The sequence below is a fragment of the Pseudomyrmex gracilis genome, unplaced genomic scaffold, assembly GCF_002006095.1.
Source record: "Pseudomyrmex gracilis isolate BER0280 unplaced genomic scaffold, ASM200609v1 scaffold_103, whole genome shotgun sequence".
NCBI lineage: Eukaryota > Metazoa > Arthropoda > Insecta > Hymenoptera > Formicidae > Pseudomyrmex > Pseudomyrmex gracilis.
In genome coordinates, this window is record NW_018020687.1 from 200925 (window position 1) to 221335 (window position 20411).

General features: G+C 45.1%; 1 protein-coding gene across 2 annotated transcripts in view; it reads left to right on the top strand.

Moving 5' to 3' along the window:
* The window catches only part of LOC109855961 (discoidin domain-containing receptor 2-like), a 113816-nt gene that overhangs the window by 14081 nt on the left and 79324 nt on the right, over positions 1-20411 (top strand). Inside the window, exon 1 of one of the 2 annotated variants that reach the window (XM_020430714.1) lies at positions 4767-5227. The exons of the other annotated variant lie outside the window; for it this stretch is intronic. The gene's annotated coding sequence lies outside the window, so the exon portion shown is untranslated. Of the gene's footprint in view, positions 1-4766; positions 5228-20411 lie in introns of those variants that run through there. 2 annotated transcript variants of the gene reach the window in all.

A 20411-nucleotide genomic window follows, 5' to 3' on the forward strand; every position in this document is an offset into this window, starting at 1 on the left:
GATAAAATTTTTCGGCATCCCTCGTCTTGACTTCATTACTCATTTGAAAGAACTTGTCGCATATAAAATATGAGTTTTTTTTTTTTTTTTTTTCTAAATATGTGACTGCCAAAATCAGTTGGTGGCGAGGATCTCTATTTCTCTTTCGGTGGTGAGGATTTGTGATTGTTATTGCGCACACAGATACAACGAAAGGCGCGCGGTAGTGTGTACACCGTAGTCCGCTACTTTCGGGACGAAGGTAACGGGAGTAGACCGACCTACTGACCGAGTTTTATGTCATCCCACGAAATGGGTCAGCAGGGATAAACGAATCCATAAAAAAGACGTAAATAACGAAAACTACTGAACGATTCCGCTAAAAGATCGAAAGACGTTAATTTACAAATGAGTAGTATTCAACTTAATTTCGTTCCTCTGCAGAGGGACTCGAGGCAGAGAAAGATGTTTTCTCACAAAATACATTTTTGCGTTCTCTCATTTTTGTGGAAAAAAGGAATTTACTACTGTCCGTAAATGTCCGAGAGCTCTATTATAAGCATTACCACCCAACACGTGAAGGCTTCATTCTATTTGAACTTCCCTTTCAACTTTCATTGCATTGTCCCAAAACTGTAAATTGAATTGCAGATCGGAAGCATAATAGAATTCAAATCATCGAACATTATATATCTGTATTTTAATATATCCTCCAAATTAACATATTTAAAAAAAAGCACAATTCCAAACCGTTTTTGAAAAAATATTACTATTCTAGAAGAAAAAATGTAGATTCCAAACGAAGAAATCGCACGGTCAATTCGAGACGAATGCGAAACGATCGGAAAAAACGCGGCGCGACGCGATAACGCAACGTGACAACGGTAAAAGTTTAGCGATAGATTTTTCTTGCGCCCGCGCGCGTGACGTATCTGAGAGGAAGTTTACGCGCGACCCCGATGTCCGGCGCAATTATTCAATGCGCGTGGCAGAAACTTCGTTTCCTCGACACAGTGACCTCGTCAATTTTCAGGGGAGATAGTCCCCCCCTCCCCCCCGGTATCCTCGAAAGGATTCGAGCCTCTTCCTGCGGCAGCAAAGATTTACGAACGTCATAAAGTACTAAAAACGGTTACGGTAAGTTCGCCCGACGTGGCAGTTTTATTTGCGCCATACATTCGGCGGCGCGACGGCGGCTGAGCGTCGTCTACCATATCGTCGCTCAAAAAAAAAAAAAAAACGCACAAAAGTAACAATGAAACGTGCGATTTCGCTCGGGCGCGTCGAAAGTTTCCCGCGGCACGCTGCCGCGAAACGTGTCCTGGCCCCGGCGTGAACTTTCCGCGAACATTGCACTTCTACGCGCCGCGTTCTTTCTTACGCTCGGGCGTGCGAGCGCGCGCGCGCGTCCATGCAGCAAGAATGTGTATATATATTTCCACGCCAGGCAGACAAACCGCGCGCCACTTCCTCTTTCATAAATAAATATGAGCTTAGTCTCGCGCGCGTCTCAGGGTATCGTATTTGTCGACGTACGAAAAAGAAGGAAGAGAGACCGTGGCGGCGCGGCGGGCAAACAGCAAGAACCCCGCGGAAATATTTCGACGGTTCTTCCACGGGGAGGACGCGTCACCCGTCGTTATCTCTTGTTCCGAGAGATCTTATATCGTGTCGCGCGCCTGTGTTTTTTGTGACTGTTCCTCGATAATGAATATCGAGCTGCAAAATCGATCGCGCGTCAATAGATTCCGGATTTCTTTAACGGGAACAAACCGATAAAGCGCCTTTTTTTGAGCACGCGCCGACTATTGCGGCGAAAACGAATGAAAAAATGATCCGCGAACGGCGAGGGAGAACTTTTTGCAGTTAATGAAGCTGTCCTTCTTCCGAAATATGGTCGTGCGTTAGCGAGTACTCAGTTGTGGTCGTGGGAAGCGGCGTTTTGCGACAGCGCAATTACAATAAAACCAGGCGGCGCGTCTCTCGTTTTGCCGCGGCACACACATATCTCTATCTTTCATCCGTCTCCTCTCTTTTGCCTTCCGACAGTCCTCCCGCTGTCTCGAAGGGGCTTTCCCGGCAGATCAGCGTGTGTGTTCTCACTCTCGCAGTAGGTGGATATAGGTATAGGTGGAGAGCATAAACGGCACGCTTACGTTAGCGGGGGTCGGGGCTTAAATTAAATCCGGCTAATGTAACCGACGGGTATATTAGATCTCTTGTCTGCGGGCGCATGTCCTCCCCCCATTTTGCGTACACTGGGCTCGGGGATTGGTCCGCGAGAAGGGCGAGAGAGTAGACAGACGATGAGATTCGAGAGATGCGAGGTTACGAAAGGGGAGAGATCTGATAAAGACGAACGCGCGGGCGATCAAGCCCGCTTAATCCTTTGCTTTTTCATTTCCCGTCCACCCGTATTTCGTATTTATTAACATTTCGCACCGCATATTTTCCTAATCTTACCTTAAAGGATATTCGGAGTTTATTTATTATCCCCCAACTGTGGTCTGATCTTAAATCAATCTTTCTTAATACTATGTGGAATGAGGAAATGTAATACAATTTACGTGTGTTTCATTCTCAATAAGAAGAAAAATAATATTCGTAGATTTGATGTGATGCAATTGATGTATTTTTGTTTAGCAACATGTACATCTCAACGCGAGTTAGAAAAGAAAATAATGCGAAGATACGGACGAAAATTCGAGTTAGTTGTATGTAGTCGCGAATAACATTACACGGTTACATTAGTTCTGACACGTACGAGCATTGAGTTTCTCAAAAAAACACGAGCGCGAGCTTTAGCAATTACCATGCTTTTTGATGCGCTACTGCAAACGTCTGTCGTCCTTGATACATCTAGCAGGCGTCTCTGTACGTGCCCTCTCTATATGTGATATTCACTAACGCGACGGCGGAAAGGTTGGCATAGAAGGTTGACGCGAATAAGAGAATGAAACGGAGATAGAAGAGGATCAAAGAGAATCCGGTGGAGGTGACGACGTTGTCTACCGGCGCCGGAAGCCTCGTGATCGAATCGCTAATTAGCACTCGCTCCCAGCCGGTGAACTCTTTGAGAGGAGCAACTACTTCTCTCTTCCTTCCCCTCCTCCTTCACCCTTCCGTCGTTAATGCATTCGGATCGGGTAAATCCATTTTAAGCTCGCTACGCCGCGAGGTTGTGGGAGTTTGGGAAGCAAACTTATCGAGAACGATTAATCGTGTTTATTTAAAGATTTACGGCGTGACCGATTTTCTGATTGGACGGAAAAATATCGGACAGTACGTGCGCGGGGTACACGTTGATGTGCGTGAATTCTTCAAAATGCGAGTGAACTTGACACTGTGCGAAATTAATTCGTTTTCGACAATTAATTGTTTATTAAAAACTATTGGAATGATTTATTAAATTAATAATAAACAAAAAGAAGATTTATTAAATGATTTATTAAAAACTATTAGAGAATGATTCAATATTAAAATATTAAATATTAGTTGAATAAATGATATTTGTAGAAACAATATTAGAAAAAAAAAAAAAAAAAAAAACGTATCAACATCTGATGCACGTCGCGTTGTTGCAATCGTTCCTCAAAGAGATTTTGTCGCACGCCCATGGGTGCCATAAACACTAATTCGAATCCCACCCGGTTTGCCCTCGGGATTGAACGAGTCGGAACCGGAAAGTGATAAGATACAATATCTCACAATTTCGTGTGGCCTTATGGGTTTTCGCGTCCGGAGTGCTAATAAATTATTACGGATGATGACGTTCGCAAAATTTACGATCGACCGATAATGTTCCGTCAGTCAAAAAACGAGTAGTGATATATCTGTTTTCATTACCCTCACACTCCTCCTCATCATTTACATCAATTTATATCGATTTAATGCTGCAGTGATTAATGTTTATGCAACCATCAATATTTTCCACGTTATCGTACAATGGATGGAATAAATAAACTTAATCGCTCTTGCTTGATTCGTGAAGAATTTATTGCAGCTGCCTAAAAACCGGTGTAATAAATGTACGCGCATCCGAATGCAGTTTTAATAGTCAAATATCAGTTCGTACACAGTCGTGAATATATCAATCACTCTCAAAATACAAAAAGTAAAAAAAGAAAACAAACACAAAAAGCTTTTTCCGCCAAGAGAGTTATCTCGCACATAATATCCGAGACCTCGTGTCGAAATTCTTTGCCGTAGGTACGTACAGTTGTATATCCACCACCTTAGTCCGGTCGCTTAATTAAGCGAACTCGCGCGCGTGTACGTGCGACCGAAGGGTGGAAAAAAAAGATCAATAAAATCGCTAGTCTACGAGCGACCGCATTCATCCGCCACCCTATTTCTACAACATATTTTGCAACCTCTCTCTCTCTCTCTTTCTCTCTCCCGTACTCCGGCCTTGGCTGACCTCCCCTCACACACACACACAGACACGCATATGCGCGCACTCGGTTTGCCGCCCCCTCGCTCTTTACCAGAGCCTCACGTGCTCGTTTCGCTCCTTCTCCCTTCTATCCACCATAAGGGTGGTGAAACCGGCGAGGGCGCTTTCGCTCGCCGGGGTACGCCGATCCACCACTAGATGGTGACGGAGGGCGAAAGCGCGAGCGAGACCGGAGCAAACGCACGCGATCGGACGAGGAGGCGAGATCGTATGAGAGAGGGTCTGGAGAGCCGCGCGCGAGTAACTTCCCCTCCCTCCTCTTGCGACTATCGTCCGCCGTCGACCAACTGGAGTTTCTCGTCAGCCTGTCAGTTAGTGCCGTGGCGCCGTGACGGTACGGTGTTTGGTACGGTTGTTCCTTCCGGCTGGTCGTGCGCCTCGCGTACAACGCGTGCAACGCGTCCTCATTTCTTCAATGGGGACCTCGTGGACCCAGTGCGAGAAAACGCGCGGGCACCGATAGCCCCGCGACACGTCGATCTACGCGATCGAGGTGCGCGCCGGTCGTTTTTTTGCATTACATATTTTTTTTATGAGATACTCATGTAGCGCGCGTAAAAAATAATAATAATAAAAAAAAAAAAAAACAAGAACGTAGATTGTGTGAGCTTGTAAATAGCATTTTGTAGCGATAGTGCACGAGTGAGATTTTTTGTAAATTTATATCAAGTGCGAGAGGAACACGATAAGAGGATCTAGAGAAACTCAATAGTGATCGATGATTTTTTTGGTGCTCTTTGGTGTGTGCGCGTACCGTCGCTGCTAGAGCAGGATACGCGATACATTAACAAGGTGAGCGTTTTGTTTTTTTTTTTTCTTTATCATAATGCGTGTCCTTTTAATTACGCGCGCGCGCGTCGAGTGACAAACGAGAGCTCGGAACAGAACACAGAGACGCGCAGCTGCAACGCGAAAATTGTCGAAGGGAGTCGCACCGCGCGCGGGCGCTGTCGCGATATGATTCGAAACCAGTGTGTAATTTCGCCGCGAAAATCTGTAATTACCAAGGAAATTAGAATATAAGTCGCCGACGGGATAGCAGTGGGATGGCCATTTGTGGAATGGCCGTCTGGAATTCATTTAGTGTGTAATCCTCCAAAATTTTCCACATTTCCATACTATAGAGATAGCAATGAACATCTATTTACGTAAATAATAAACTACGAGTTACATATTAATTTGTCATTAATAACTGTTATCACAGTCACACACGATAAATCGTAAAATTTCTTTTAAACGCGTATGAAAAATCTTTTTAAAGAAGAAATAGTTGTGTCTTTTTGTACTCTTAATTTATCTCAAAGGGTGGAAGTGTAGAGAAATTTTCAAAAAGAGATCTACATCTCTACCCTGGCTTCGATGTAACTTTTGTGCTCGAGTCTCTCTCACTCTTTCTCTCTATTCTTTTCTAATCCCAATTCCGAGGGATACTCCTGTATCGGGCGGGATCTGATTTCCTTTTTCTTATTTGGTGTCATTCATTGTCACGTCCCTCACCGTGTGAAATGATCGTGATGAAGCCGTGAAACGTTCGGATTTCGGTCGGCGGGAGAGAGTCGGGATAACATCGATTAATTCTGTAAGCTCCATTTCCGACGAAAAGCGAGCGCGGCGAAGAGTCGAAATGGAAGAAGATAAAGAGTGAATAAGGTGGATTAGCGAGAAGAGAGAGAGAGAGAGAGACAGAAAGAGAGAGAATACTCGAAGGGTTCTTCGCCCGACGACTGTTGGCATGCAGACAGAAGGGGGACAAATGAAATTTCGTCGCGGCAAATTGTCCGAAAGCGACGCCGCAGAAATCACCCCGACGATTAACAGGAGATCTCCTAAGACTTGCTAATTTCCTGCCGGAGGGAGAGAGTTTCGGGGAATAAGGAAAGGTAATATCGAATCGGAACTCCCATCCATTAGCGCGCCGATCTATTTGCTAGCGCCGCCTTAAAATTCTCCGGTTCGGGACGTGGACTGGTTATCTAAGAGTTCTTTAATCCTCGCGGCCCTCGAAACACGACTCACGTATACCGGAACCCCACGTAGTTTTCGAGGTAGCAAAATAACGCAACAGGCAATGACGGATGAGAGAGAACGGGAGGAAGTCGAACGGGAATTGGAAATGATCCAAGGAAGTCTCCGATACTCCATTTCTATCCGATTTCGATTTCTGCGGAACCGGTGCCAAGTTCGTGTAAATTACTTGTACGAGTGTTTGCTGACAATTAGTTCTATATTGGATCGTTAATGCATTTGGATGAGTTCCGAGTAGGCCGGGGTTAAACTTCGGTGAGAAAACACACGCTATTAAAATTGTGTATTTCGGAGAACAAATATATATAGCGAATCATTTCAAGTATTACGTCTATATATCAAAACGGGAATGAGAACACGAATCGGGAAGGTATATTTTCCCGATTCGTTATGAGAAATCGAAGATCGTGCCTCATTCTGTCGAATACCGAAGCGTGTTCAGCGCGTCGTCAGATTTTAGTGGATTTAAGTGCAGAGAAAGAGAGAGGAAAGTAGGTTCTGAATATTGATGAAGGGATATGAATATATTCATAGAAGCTAACAGTTTATTTCTGCAGTCGCGTCGAATCAGTCCGCATTGATCACTCTTCGATTCGTACGGGAATCTTTCGACGATAAATTCAACCGATTACTGTATTTGTAGAGATCCACGTTCTCCGTCGGGAGTTACAAAATTCTCGCAGTCGTGAACCCGAAAATTCTTCAATTTCCTCCTTTCCGCGATTAATCGACGTGAACGCACCGTCTCTGACAGCTGATGTGCTTGACGGTTCTATCGCGAATCTCTCGCGCGTCTTCGGTTCGTAATATCTTCATTACGAGACAAGAAGGAACCTGTGAATTTTACGACGGCTCTCTCTTGACGACTCTCGCAACGAGATTGACTGCTGACGAACCGGTCACGAAGATAATACACGCCTGTCGTAAATTATTGCCTAGTTATTAGTAATACGCGCAGCGACAATTTGACGATCTATAACTCGAAGAGAGAGAGAGAGAGAGAGAGAGAGACGGAGACAGACACGTGTGTCATTTCGGTCTGACATTATCAAAAGATAATAAATTTCACCACCGTGGGAGAAGAACGATAAATTAATATCGGTACGATAAATTTTCCGTGACGCAGACAATGACGTTGCCGAAATTATCGGAATGCTAATTATTCATTTGCATAATTAACGCGAGCGCGGTAAAGCGACCTCCAGTGCACCGTGAGCGGTTCCACATGCCATTGGAGATTAACGGTGGCTGTGCGTCCTGTTAATGTTCATTTTGAATATTAACTCCTCGGAAATGAACGTGCACGATCGTCGAATCATTACGACCGAATTTAGCGCCGGCTGAGTGAACCGCGCGTATGCATAGCCGGCCGCTATGAATTTCCAGCGCTATCATTTTCAGAATCGCACGGCTGCTGCTGCTGCTGCTGTTGCTGCTGCGAGTGTCGTGCCGCAGGATCGTGATGATATGCCGACATCATCGTAAATCTCCGCCATCATCGCGACTATCTATTTAATTGAAACTTCCTACAGCGTCATGGCATTTGTGCCGTTTTGTTATTTCGCGAGTGATAACCGCGTGTAAAATTTTATATACGCCAATCAACGAGAAAAATCTACAGACGAGCTGCTTGATCGCTACCGTGTAAATGACGTGATTTCGTGAAATCGGCGAAAAGATTTCTCTTGCATGATCAAAGTTGGTTATAAAGATGGTTATTAATTTGTGCGATATCTCTCTCTCTCTCTCTCTCTTCTGTTTGCGAGCAATTGATAATGAACGATATTATCTTAGATAACTTATCGTCGACAACTTGGAACGGAATAAAACAACAATCGAGCAAGTCAGTCAAATTCTTGTTCGAAGTAGAAATTTTGAACTGTTAGACGTTGAAATACGACTTTTGTTCCCCGCACGCGCCGTTTTCACTGGACCGTGACGCACGTTGCTCACGGTCAATTTCGAAAAAATCCTTGGCTTTCCATTTTAAAGTGGATTCTCGATGTATTTCGGACGTGTTTCCCTTTTTCAAGCTGGTCTTCCCCCCCCTTCGATGTCCAAACACGAAAACGAAACAGCGGGAGGGCCGTAGGCACGATGATGACTCCGCGTCAACGAGAGCGTATCAGCCAGCTGCTAGCGAACAGATTCAAAAGACAGTCGGGGGTCTTTCTCTCTCTCCGCACCTGATTGCCGGACATCCATCTCCTACCCCCTGGGACAGAAGGTGCAGAAACTTTGTGGGAGAACTCGCCACTCTTCTTCCACCCTCTGTGCGTGTGGTTGTTGCACAATGGTTGAACGCGCAAGGCCGCGAGATAATGGCTTCCTAATTGCCGCTCAACCTCATGTGTTGGTTTCACAAAGAAACGGATGTCAAAATAGACGTTGTCTTCGCGAAAAAAAAAAAATGTGAAGTGACAAGGGTCAAGATTTTAAGAAAAGAAACAAGCTATTTCTGCTTTTGTGCTTTCTTATAGTTTGCATACGGTGAGTAATAAGAATTAAAAAAAAAAAAAAACGACACGATGATAAAATAAATTTTATTTTGACATTTTCCGTACTTGTGGAATTTTCCGTTAAACCGACACAAACTACCGTCACGTTTTTTTTTTTTTGTGAAACCGAACAATGACTAGAACTAGTTGGACACGCACTAGGTGATCTCTCGGTGCGTGACATATCGTATTCTTTCGTATTCCGTAGATGACATTGGGCTCTGTGTGACGTTGGTTACGCTTAATAAAGCAGAAAGCAGCCGAGTCCCCCGCGGGGGACGACAACGCGAGTGCGGAAGTGATTTAATCGTCCGGTCTTGTAGACTCGAGGGGATTGTCAGAACGCGAATGCCGCAACGATTAGCGGCTATTTCGCGACCCAGACCATTTATTTCGCGTGAGGGGAGTCGAGTTTAACTGTCGCCGCGCCAGCGTAGAGCTGTCGCGCCTTGAATGAGCTGATGATCGCTCTTATCTGCGTGAATTCGCTTGAGAGTCGAACCTTCCAATCGTAAATTCGAGCGGTTTTAAACGAATGCGAGCGAAGGAAGAGAGAAGAAAATCGCGCGCGACTTCTCGGCGAACGACTTCGTGCGTTGCACCTTTCGCGCTCATAATGTCACGGTTCTTTAGTGCCCACGCGCGTGCGTTCGCTCCTACTCTAATATTCTCTTCCTTCTGGTCTCTCTGGTGCTTCTGTTTTCGCGACGGAGATCGAGAGAGTGAAGATAAAATATGCGAGACGACATAATGTTGTGCCTCCTGAGAGATACACCTGACGTAAGGAAGAAGAGCCCGGTGTGTCTCCGTCCCGAATATATCCACCCGCGGGAATAAACGACTCGGCTCATAATTCATTCTAAATACTTGTATGCTAATAACGGTGCCACGGTGCAACGGAAATTTACTATTCCCAGGCGTTTCTTCCCCGCGCGAGGTCTTCCCGCGCGCTCGCAGTCTCTCTCTTTCCACTCTTTTATCCCTTTATTCCCCGTCGTTCTGTGTGTGTCTCCGACCGCGCTCGCCAACCCTTACCTGTATGTGCTCCCTTTTTACTCTTTCTTTCTCTCTCTCTCTCTCTCTCACCGTTCATATTCCGCGAGGATTCGAAGAACCGGCGTATTAGCTTTACATTATACGCGCGGCGGAATTTATGCAACGGTCGTGGGATCCGTAATCCCGTAGAACCATAAAGTCCGTTATCTCGATCGTTTATTCCGCAGCGTCTCCGCGCTTCAGTACCGCGATTCCGCCCTCTTTCACTTTTTCTCTCTTTCGCTCTTTCTTTCTCTTCAACCGATCTTCTTTTTTTGGTCGCCATGAAAAGTCGACGGAGGAACGAAATTGAAATCCTTCTCTATGGATGGCCCGCGGAAAACGGACGACGCAGGTTCATCCACTGAAACAGTGGATGCACTCCGAAACTTCGTGGTATACGACCATATATTTTGTGCCTTTATATCTTCCCTTTTCATCCCTCGTAGTAGTGCCATAAAGAACGTTCGGAGCCGAGAGAGAAGGGCCAGTCCCCTGGCTTGTATGTTACTTTGTTCTGTTTCGACGATTTCAATCCGGCAAATATCTTGAAACCTTCACTCAACCATATGTGATTCTGAATCTTATTACTCTCTCTTTGTTTCTTGAAATCGCACAAATATTAAACTTGAGAGTTTTAATTAAATATCACATTTCACACAGCACGAACTTCTCCGAAAATAATAGTTTTATTGATTGCGTTGCTTTTTCGTAACGCGAATAAAATAAACTTCACACAGAGAGAGCTTAATAAGTTGAGTATTAATTTGCCTCAGCTTGGTTGTGTGTTGTTCGAAAATGTATTTCCATACTTCAGAATTGTATAACGTGTTTCGCGAACTAACAGAATAACAAAACTAATACGATATCTTACTTAACGAGTACACTCCAAACAATAAATTAATTAGTATGTGACTTCAAACTTGAAACTGCAAACACCGGCGAATGTTGCGATACGACCGTAACTGCATTTTGAAGCTTACAGAATCGTATAACCATTTTCAAAAATTGCGGAAAGCTTTTAGTTTTTGTTGATAGTACGAGTTTGGAATATTTTTAAAAATTTCGAACGCGCGTTGAAACTTGATTTGAAGATATTTCGGTTTTAAAAATTGACTTTTACAATTCATCGTGTTTTTCGCTTTGATTGGTGTCCAGAATCTCAATATCAAACTGTAGATTATATTACGCGCGAATATTTTTATGACACCCGCTGTGTTCTCCGAAATATGGTAATCGCGTAAGGGTGGAATTTTCTCGAAATTATACCAGGTGTGAAATAAAACGAGAAACGTACGGTCTCGCTCCGAGCGTTGTTACGCTGAAACTTATTAAAGTCACACGAACCCGTCAATTCTTCGCCGCTGCGCGTCGATTTAATGCAAATTACACGTCATCAATTGGTCGTCGTCCAGGGAAAGGAAAGAAGCAGCGAGCGCGCTTTCTTTCCTGTCGAAGATTCGGTGACACCGCGCATCGAATGAGACGCGCGCGTTGTTAACAAGGTCCTTTCCTCCGGGAGCTCACACTCCTCTGAATTCTGCGCTAACGAGTTCAACTGGTAAATTATTTCGCAAAAGAAGGCGTTTTACACGGTTCGCCGCAACATTCGAGTTATAATTTCCGCCGTGGCGATTTTATAGAGCCGGTCGCCTCGACACGAGGTCTAAACGTTACCCCATAAGCTGCAATCAATTCTGTACGCGGCAATGCGTACGTGCGTGTTCGCGCAGAACCATGAAATTTTTTTTACGACCGTGCGCTACGCGTGCTTGAAAGATATTTTTATTATCCTTCACAAACACACTTCGCGCATATCTTACGAATCGGTATTATGCGATTATTTAAAACAAAATTTCGATTATTATATTTTTTGACATTGTCATGAGACGGTATGACAATATTTTTCGTATGCAATAAAGTAAATATGTTTATGTTGCTTTTACACATACGTTTTATATACCTGACTCACACAAAAGATTACATTTGTGTCTCGTATTTATTTATAATTTTTGATTTTTTTTAGTGTTTCGATATTCTTTTAAGTTCCACTAATTACATATTGAGGCAAACACATGAATGACGTTATTAAGATTATTAATGTTACTGAACGATTTCACGAAGTCATCTCGCGTTTATATCGCTAACTAATGATGACAACTTTGCAAGCGAAGCAATTCTCCTTTTTATTAACGAATCAACCGTTCTTTCTCAATTTCACCGGCCTCTTCTCAATCTCGTTGAAATCTCTTAATCAAGCATAACATATGGGATTCGCGATTTAATTAAACCGGAGTGTTACAATCGCACACATCTCTTTTTGTTGATTCTGTCGAAGGGAAACGATTTACTTCGTCGTAAACAAAATTAAATATTCTTAAAATGCTGTATATGTAAATATGCGTTTTATATATATATATATATATATACACACACACATATATCTGTAATAAAATTTTCAAGGTTCGCGCATCGCATCGATCGGTAACAAGTTTCCTTTCCAGTCCCTTCTTTCGAGACCTATCCGTTTAATTTAATTCAAATTTATATTCCAAAACGAAACCTCGCTAAAAGCGGCGACGACTTAATTAAACGTAAATTAAGTTGAGGGGACAATCGTTTACAGTACATACCGGATTAACGCTATTACGACTCGTCGGTGGTCGCTGTGGCACGGAATACCGAATATATCCAATTTAAAAGTCTTAAGAAACTTAAATCCCTTTCCCTTGCGAGGGAGCACGGGGGGGGGGGGGAAAGCGGATTCGTATACTCGTCCCTCAAATTTATCCGCGGAATAATAGATAAAGCGTACTTTTGCCACGACACGTTCACGACATCGGCAGGAAAGGGAAAAGTCTCAGTCGGCTTGTTGGCTGCACGAAATTAGCATGCAAGTCTCTCTCCGGCGTGTTCCTAAACGCCCGTGTCTCCGGTAAAACATTATACCTCGTTCCACGCGGAAAAAGTCGGCGACGTCGCGTGGCAGGACGACGAATTTTCAAACGTCGAGCGGCTACCACAACCCAAACCACCACCGCTGGCCACGGAGGCATCATTACCCTTTAATGCATGCGAACGTCCTTTGTGTCTCTTTTGAGGACTTGCCTCCCTCTCTGTATATATATATATATATATCTCTCTCTCGCCAGCTGCCTATGTGTCGCTCAACGGGCATACAAAAAAGCGAGAGCAAAGGGACGGACCGGACATACAACGCGTGTCGCGTGGGGTCCAGAGGTGGTTCGAGGGTGCGGAGACGCGAACGGGGGACTGGACGGCACAGAGATGGACACAGATGAGGTGAAAGAGGAAAGGAGACGAAGCGAGAGGAAAGACTCTACGGACTCCGGGTGATAGGGAGTAGGATAGATAGGTGGTAACCAACCTCCTTGATGGGACGTTGCTATCACGCGGACGCAAGAAGCCTCCCCTCATTGCGTATTCCATTTCACTCTCGTATTCCCTTTTACCTTCAGCTCATCATGCATTGTCAACTTTTCCCATAGATCTGTACACTCGGTCCATGACTTCTTTTTTAATTTCGAGCCTCCCCTCTTCCTCTCTCTCTCTCCTTCTCTCTCGGCGGCAATGGGATCTAATGACCTGTTTTTCACGCACGGTTACGAATAGCCGAAACTGACCGCGGGATGAATATAAATCTTCTGACACGCTTGCGGCATCATATTGTTCCGTTCTCTTTCTTTTTCTTTTTTTTTTTTTTTGCTCAATAAAAATTACGTTTTTATTTCTGAATGTACTTGTATTCTCGTAAATTTCTTGAAAAGAATCGCTCTTGCGTGTGATTAGTGACTGACATGACCCCTCAGGGGTCGACGAATAAAAACCCTTTCTCTCGAGATGCGCTTTAAGAATTCAAAACAAATCTGAAGGCAGGATCAGTGGAACGTTTAGCTCAAGAATCGCGCGACGGTTTTGAACGAGATGAATCCGTTCCCCAAACAAGCGTGAAGCATCACCCGGTTTCAGTAGGACAATGAATTATTCTGTCCCAGCGAACGTTTTCATTCGCCTCCCCGATGGTCGAGAGGGAAGACAGTGAAAAGAGAGAGGGCGGGAAAGCGACGGCGTGACAGACCCTTTTTCCCTGAGAATCCGCACGCCGAGGTCCGCGCGGTGAAATCGTCGTTTCGCGGAATAGTTTTATTATTACACCGCGAGGTCGCGCGCCGCGACTCGAGCTTTTCATTGTCTACGTTTGCCCCGCATTATGCGCCATATAGAAATTTCCGGAGTGACGTACCACGCACGATTATGCGGATATTATTCTAAATGAGATCGTGTTCTGGGCTTTGTTTGTCGTGCGTTATGGTTGGCGAGCGTTTGTACATCTCGTGAAAGCAAATTTGCTAAACACAACACATCCACGCCAATGTGCATCTAACCGTCAATGTTGTCCTTACTCGCAACTGAGAAGAAAGAGATAAAGCGAAATAATTAATTAAATTAAAAGAGACACTCTTTCCCCCCCCCCCTTTCCAAGGTTTTTAATCTGACATTTAATTAAAAACCTTACAATTTTCAGAACGTAAGAAGCTGGACACACTTTGTATTTCTTCTTTTCCGTCTGTCATCGCGTATTTTCATAAAGAAAAATCGGCGAGAAAGATCTGGCGCGTGTGATTATGTAAAATTGTTGAACGTTAATACACACAAGGACCCTTTAATCTTTCCTGTTTGCGGATAGTGGCCGACACGCACTTTTCGCCAACACCCGAGTCGTTTTATCGTCGTCGGAGCGCCGCTGATCGACAAACTGCTCGCGGATTCAATTACGACGGGTTATCGACTTTGTGACTGCGATCCGGTCCAATTATAGCCTCCGCGAGCAAGGAGCAGCGACGATTAATGGGGTAAAAAACGGTCGCGTCCGGTGATTATAGATCGGCGTTGGGTCACAGTTAACCAGCTCGTTCGATCGCGAAAGGTAGTAATCTCGTCGATTCCGCGTCTCAGAATTTTTATGGCGCTACTTAAGAAAATGACAGTTTTTTCTCGCCTCGCATTTGACTCCGGTTACCGTTACGTCGTTTTTTTCTTTCGCGAGGTGTTCGCGAAATAATTGAACAACAACCCTCTTTGCTGTATTTTACTTTCGTGTTACTTCGTGCGTCGCGAATTTCCTCTCTGTGCGAGAGATGGAAAACCGTCGATAAAACTTTATCGAATCACGCATCTACATACCGTAGCGAGCGTAAATAGCGGAGCATTACGCGATCGCGCTGTATTGTCTCACGTACAATTAGCGTGCGTAAAGCACATTAGCCAGGTCGGTTGCTCGATTACGTACGCTTCTTAATTTAGTGGCGCGCAGGGGGGGCAATTAATGCCCGTACGAGTTGATTCTCGTCTCGTTGGTTTAGGAGAGCGTGTGCCACCGCCCGACTCTCATCTCTCGCTCGTCCCTCTTCGCTCTTCGCTCTCGTCTAGCATTATGAACGGACGGTCAAGCCTTTATTAATCCCGTTACACGGTTCGGTTAGTGAGGATGAAGAGACGAGGTCAATCAGTAGTAATTGCTCTTCCGGTTCGGGGATTTTATGCAGAGGCGCGACACGAGATTTAATCCTTGACCCTCTGCGGTTTAGATGTCGAGGTGATATCGGGTGTAGAAGACATTTGACACTGTGCCATCTTGACGTTACGCCAGGACAAGATCGTTTACGCGCAGATGTTAACGCGATGTTCTCTCAAGCGAAAAGGCTTACACGCGCGTGTATATACATGACTAACAACAACTTGTTTATAGTATTAAAATTAATATATAAATAACGTAAACATTTGTTGTGTATATTACATGTACTGGAAAAATTAGTTAATTGAAGTTAAAGTTATATTTGAAAAAAATCTTGAATTACTTCCTGCCGGTTTTTGACGATAACGCACATTTCGCTTTACCCGAAAAATTATCGCCGAATGTGAAGAAAGAAGAACTCAAGATCCCCTAATCGCGAAACGCTTTACGACCGATCGATCACTCGCTCCTCATCACGTGACGTCGGCCAAAAAGGAGCACGGGAAAAAGAGAGAGAAACCGGAAGCTTCCTCGGTCGGTAGTCGTCGGCGCGGCAGCTCTACCCCTGTTCAAATAATAAGTCCGAATGGAAGTTAGATTCCAGTGCAATTGCCCGGGGCAATTCCACCGCGAGTCGCAATATCCCGGCCCCGAAGGGGTGGCCGGTGTGCGCGGGGAGCAGAACGAGCAAAGAACTCGGAAGGCTTTCTATCGCGCTTCGCCTCTCGCCGAGCTTTCGGGGACTTTAATCGCTTTAACTGCTTTTTGCGCGTCGGGGGACTCCTGACGGACGGACGGACGAACGGGCGAGCGAGCGAGCAAGCGAGCGAGCGAGTGAAGCAGAATAGGCTAGAAAAATAGACAAGGCAAAAGTGGAAAAAGGGGAGGATATAGAGGGGTAGAGAGACTCTCATTGTCGGATGTGCCGTGAGAGAGAAAGAAAGAGAGAGAAATGACTTTTCCGCGGATCCGGGGACGACAATGAGATCGTCACACGTATTCGTTTTTCTCTCATACCGCCGTCTCGCGCAAGGAGAAATCGTGTCTTGACGTGTGCGCGCGCAAAAAAAAATTCATTCTTTTCCGTATCGTGCGATTTTTCCATTTTTCCAGTTTCGGTAGCGGACCGTGCCTCACGAGCGTGACTCGTTATTTCCTCGAGATGCCTGTAGTGAACCTCTTTCGGAGAGGGAATTTCTTTCTTCCCGGCCAAACTCCTCGGCTCCATTGTCGGATCATCGTGACCCCATAGAATCAAAACCCTCGTGAAGGAAGTCATCGTTGCCGGTCGACGGGACTCGGTCGCCCAACTTTTTTCTCCACCGACGACGGCTGTATCGTCGTTGTCTGGGTGTCGTTGTCGTCTATGTTCTCGTGGCGGATAACTCGAGGGGAACCTCGCGACGAGAGTTAAATCGATACCACCTTTTTGCTATTCCACCGGAATATCGAGGCTCGAGAGTCGCGCGAGAGGCGGAGTAATTAGAGGGGACGTTCGTGCGAACGAGGAGGAAATAAGCGTAGACATTTCATCGCGGGAAATTTAACGCGCCGGAAGGTGCGCCACGGGAATATGTAATACTTGGAGACGTGTGTTGTACCCCGTGTTTGATGAGTTTTTAATTCCTTCTACGTTGAGAAATTGCTCAAAGCCTTTTTATTAGATACAATCCCGACAGGGCGTAATCACAAATCGATATTTCGTATCGCAAATACATGAAAATATCGAGCAGCGCGGTTTTAATTTATGCAGATTGTGTTTAATACTTAAAAAATTTAGATTCTATTGGAAAAAGAACGCGTGATATCTAAATTGATGAAAAATTAAAGTTGACGGGAGTTTCGCAAAATATATATTCAATATTCTTGAAGCAAAAAGAGATACCGTAGCGCAATATAGTCTTCTCTCCACGTTCTAAAAATTCAACAATGAAGGGATTGAGATTCGTTCTGCTTTTCTCGCACGGGGGATGAAGATTTTCCTGTTCCCGCTTCGCGGTGCTGTCGGGCGTACAAAACGGAAGGACTTAACCGCTACACCTGCGGGAAACCCCGTAAGACATGCCGAAGTTTATCCGGCGCGCGGTCCTTTCGGTCGAGAGATCAAACGGATATCTTCTGATAATCCACTTAGAGAAGATAGGGGAGTTGAGTCGCAAAAATGTCTATATGGGGAGAACGAGAGAGAGAGGAGCGATAATAGGACGTCCCGCCGTGATAGATTTGATGAAGGCGAAAACCGTAAGATTCTTCTCGAACAGAGGCGACCAATTGTGAGCTCTCGCATCGATCGACGAGAATAAAACAGCTTCTTTTCTTTTTTTTTTTTTGAGGGCCTTCTGGGCCCAAAAGTCAGCTATCCCTTGCGCGGCACATAAAACTGGATCCGACGACAATAAGAGAGACGACCCCCTTTAACGTGACTCCCCTTCGGTCGCTTCAGCTGCGCCGCATTATGTACGGCCTGACGACCCATTCGACGTACCTCGAGGGCGCGTATATGCTACTTCTGTGTTTAAAGCTGGCTTATTAATTCGCAGCGTGCGCCTTTTGTCCTCTTTCCCTCCTCCTCCTCCTCCTTCTCTTCCTCCTCGCCGCGGCGAGCGGGCCCGCTCTCGAACGACGTTACGCGACGACGAGAGACGACGCGGATCCGTGACTCGGTTTATGCGAGATCGAGTGGATCACGATGGGCTCTCCTCTACCTTTCTACCGACCGCGCTCGTGATCGAATCGATTTCGCGCCGATTGCCTCCGTTCTGTTCCCATAGCGAGAAACAACGGCGCGCACGATCGCGTCGGGTACACCCTCGACTCATGCAATACACGAACATGGCGTGCTTCTAATAGCACTTTATGATATATTTGCACTCATGTGAGTATTTTCATATCACTATAGGAGAGAAAAAGAAAAAGGGAGGGGGGGACTAAAATGTAGAGACGAAAATGGCTTCTTTAATGAAGTTATTAAAATTATTTCTTTGAACACACTCGTGTGTGTACGAGCACACACTTTGTGGTAAATCGTTTCTCTCCGAGTTAAGCATAACATTGTGAATACTCTTTTCTCTTTTCTCTCTCGTAATATATTATCTACTTCGTACCGAGAGACGCATATTATATTTCTCCCGGCGAATCACGCTGAAAGAGTTACGCATTCGACGCGGGCAATTTACCAGGGCAAAGGAACGTAACATACGTGAAATACGACGGAGATTGCTATCGTCAAAGTGTAACGAGGACAGAAGGAGATACGAAGTTTTGCCTTGAGGGCGGCCTAGCTTAGAAACGCTCGTTCGACGATTTCTCGAGGCTCCTAATGTTTCCTGAAGCGTATCTAACATCGATTCCGGCCCTGTGAAATCAAGAGAGAGAGAGAGAGAGAGAGAGAGAGGGAGATTTCGAAGCTTTGCGTATGCGTATGTGTGTATGTACTAAAACCAAACCAACTGCGCGATCGCATCTGCCTGAGATAAAAATTCCGTGGAAACTTCCTCTTTTGTCAGTTCAGCTTCCTTTTTCATCAAGACCGGTCTGCTATAGTTGCAATAGCATACAAATTACCGCGACACCACGGCGCCACGATCTTCCATCGTCGTACGAAGTCCCGTGTAAATTACCGTCAACGGATCGTCCGCGATCGTGACTTATCTCAGAAGAACGACGTGTCATCTCTCAATATCCAAGTCCACGCGTAACAATGGAATAAAAAAACTCAATTTGCTTTTAACCGAGAGATAAAAAGCTTTCGATGTACTACGTACTATTTTCAATATACGTATTAAAATTTCAAGAGAGAAAAAAACTCACGGGGGCCAAAAATAACAGCGATGGAGTTACAGCAAAATTCATGTTTTAAAGAAAAAGCTTTCAGAAAAATTATCATAGCAGAGAGATTTATATTGACTGTGTGACAAGCAGTAAAAAGAACGTCAAGCGTGTCAAGGATGTTAAGTTTGTTTATTTCGAATGCGTAGCCAGTCGCGCAGTAGTTTCGACAATTTTTATTGGCGAGGGCACCGACAGATATTCATGAGTTACACCGCGGATGTGTACTCGACTTCGAGAGAAACGTTCGAATGAAAAGGCTCTCGCGCGACAATAAAAATGGTTGGCCCGATTCCAGACGCTCGAGATTTCTGCGAGGAACAGCATTCCTTTGATATATATATATATGTCACTATATAGCGATCCTATAAGTAACGTTATCACGAGACGTCCTCTCGTAATACACCACGATAGTTTTTAATAATCGAGCTTTTTCCTACCTTCCTGTTCCTTTTTCACGTGATACATGACGCTTCGTTCTATATATCCGCGCGAGAGCACACATCGAAGATATGAGAATATCGCAGAATTGAAGTAGATATTTTCCCTCCTCCGTGTCTTTCCTCCGATATATCCTGTATACGTCGCGCGTTATTGCCCGATAAAATGGACGAAGAGAGGACAAAAGGTGCTCTTGCTCGCGACGCGCCACGGAATGTCATAACAACGGGACTGAATTATCAAAAGTTGCGACAACGGTTCCGAATACATCTGTACTAACGTGTGTAACGAGAACCCGACACGCGATGCATTATTATAGTCTTTCTACTTCCGCTTTCTACTTTGCTAACAAAGTTTCCGTACGGTAGCGCTTTCGCTTCGAAATTATCGCGGCGGCGCGGCGCCCAGAGTAAACTGCGAGGGCCAAACGTTGCGGCCCGAAAGTTCGTCGGAATTCTGCGCTCATTATTAACGTCCGCGTGGCGAAGTGACGCGCGTCGGTGCTCGAAACCCTCGCCCTCCCTCCCCCCGCGCGAGCGCGTTGTTACTCCGAAAATTAACTGCGGAGGCCGATCCCGGAATTGCGTCGCGCGCAGGTGCGGTTTTACGGGGT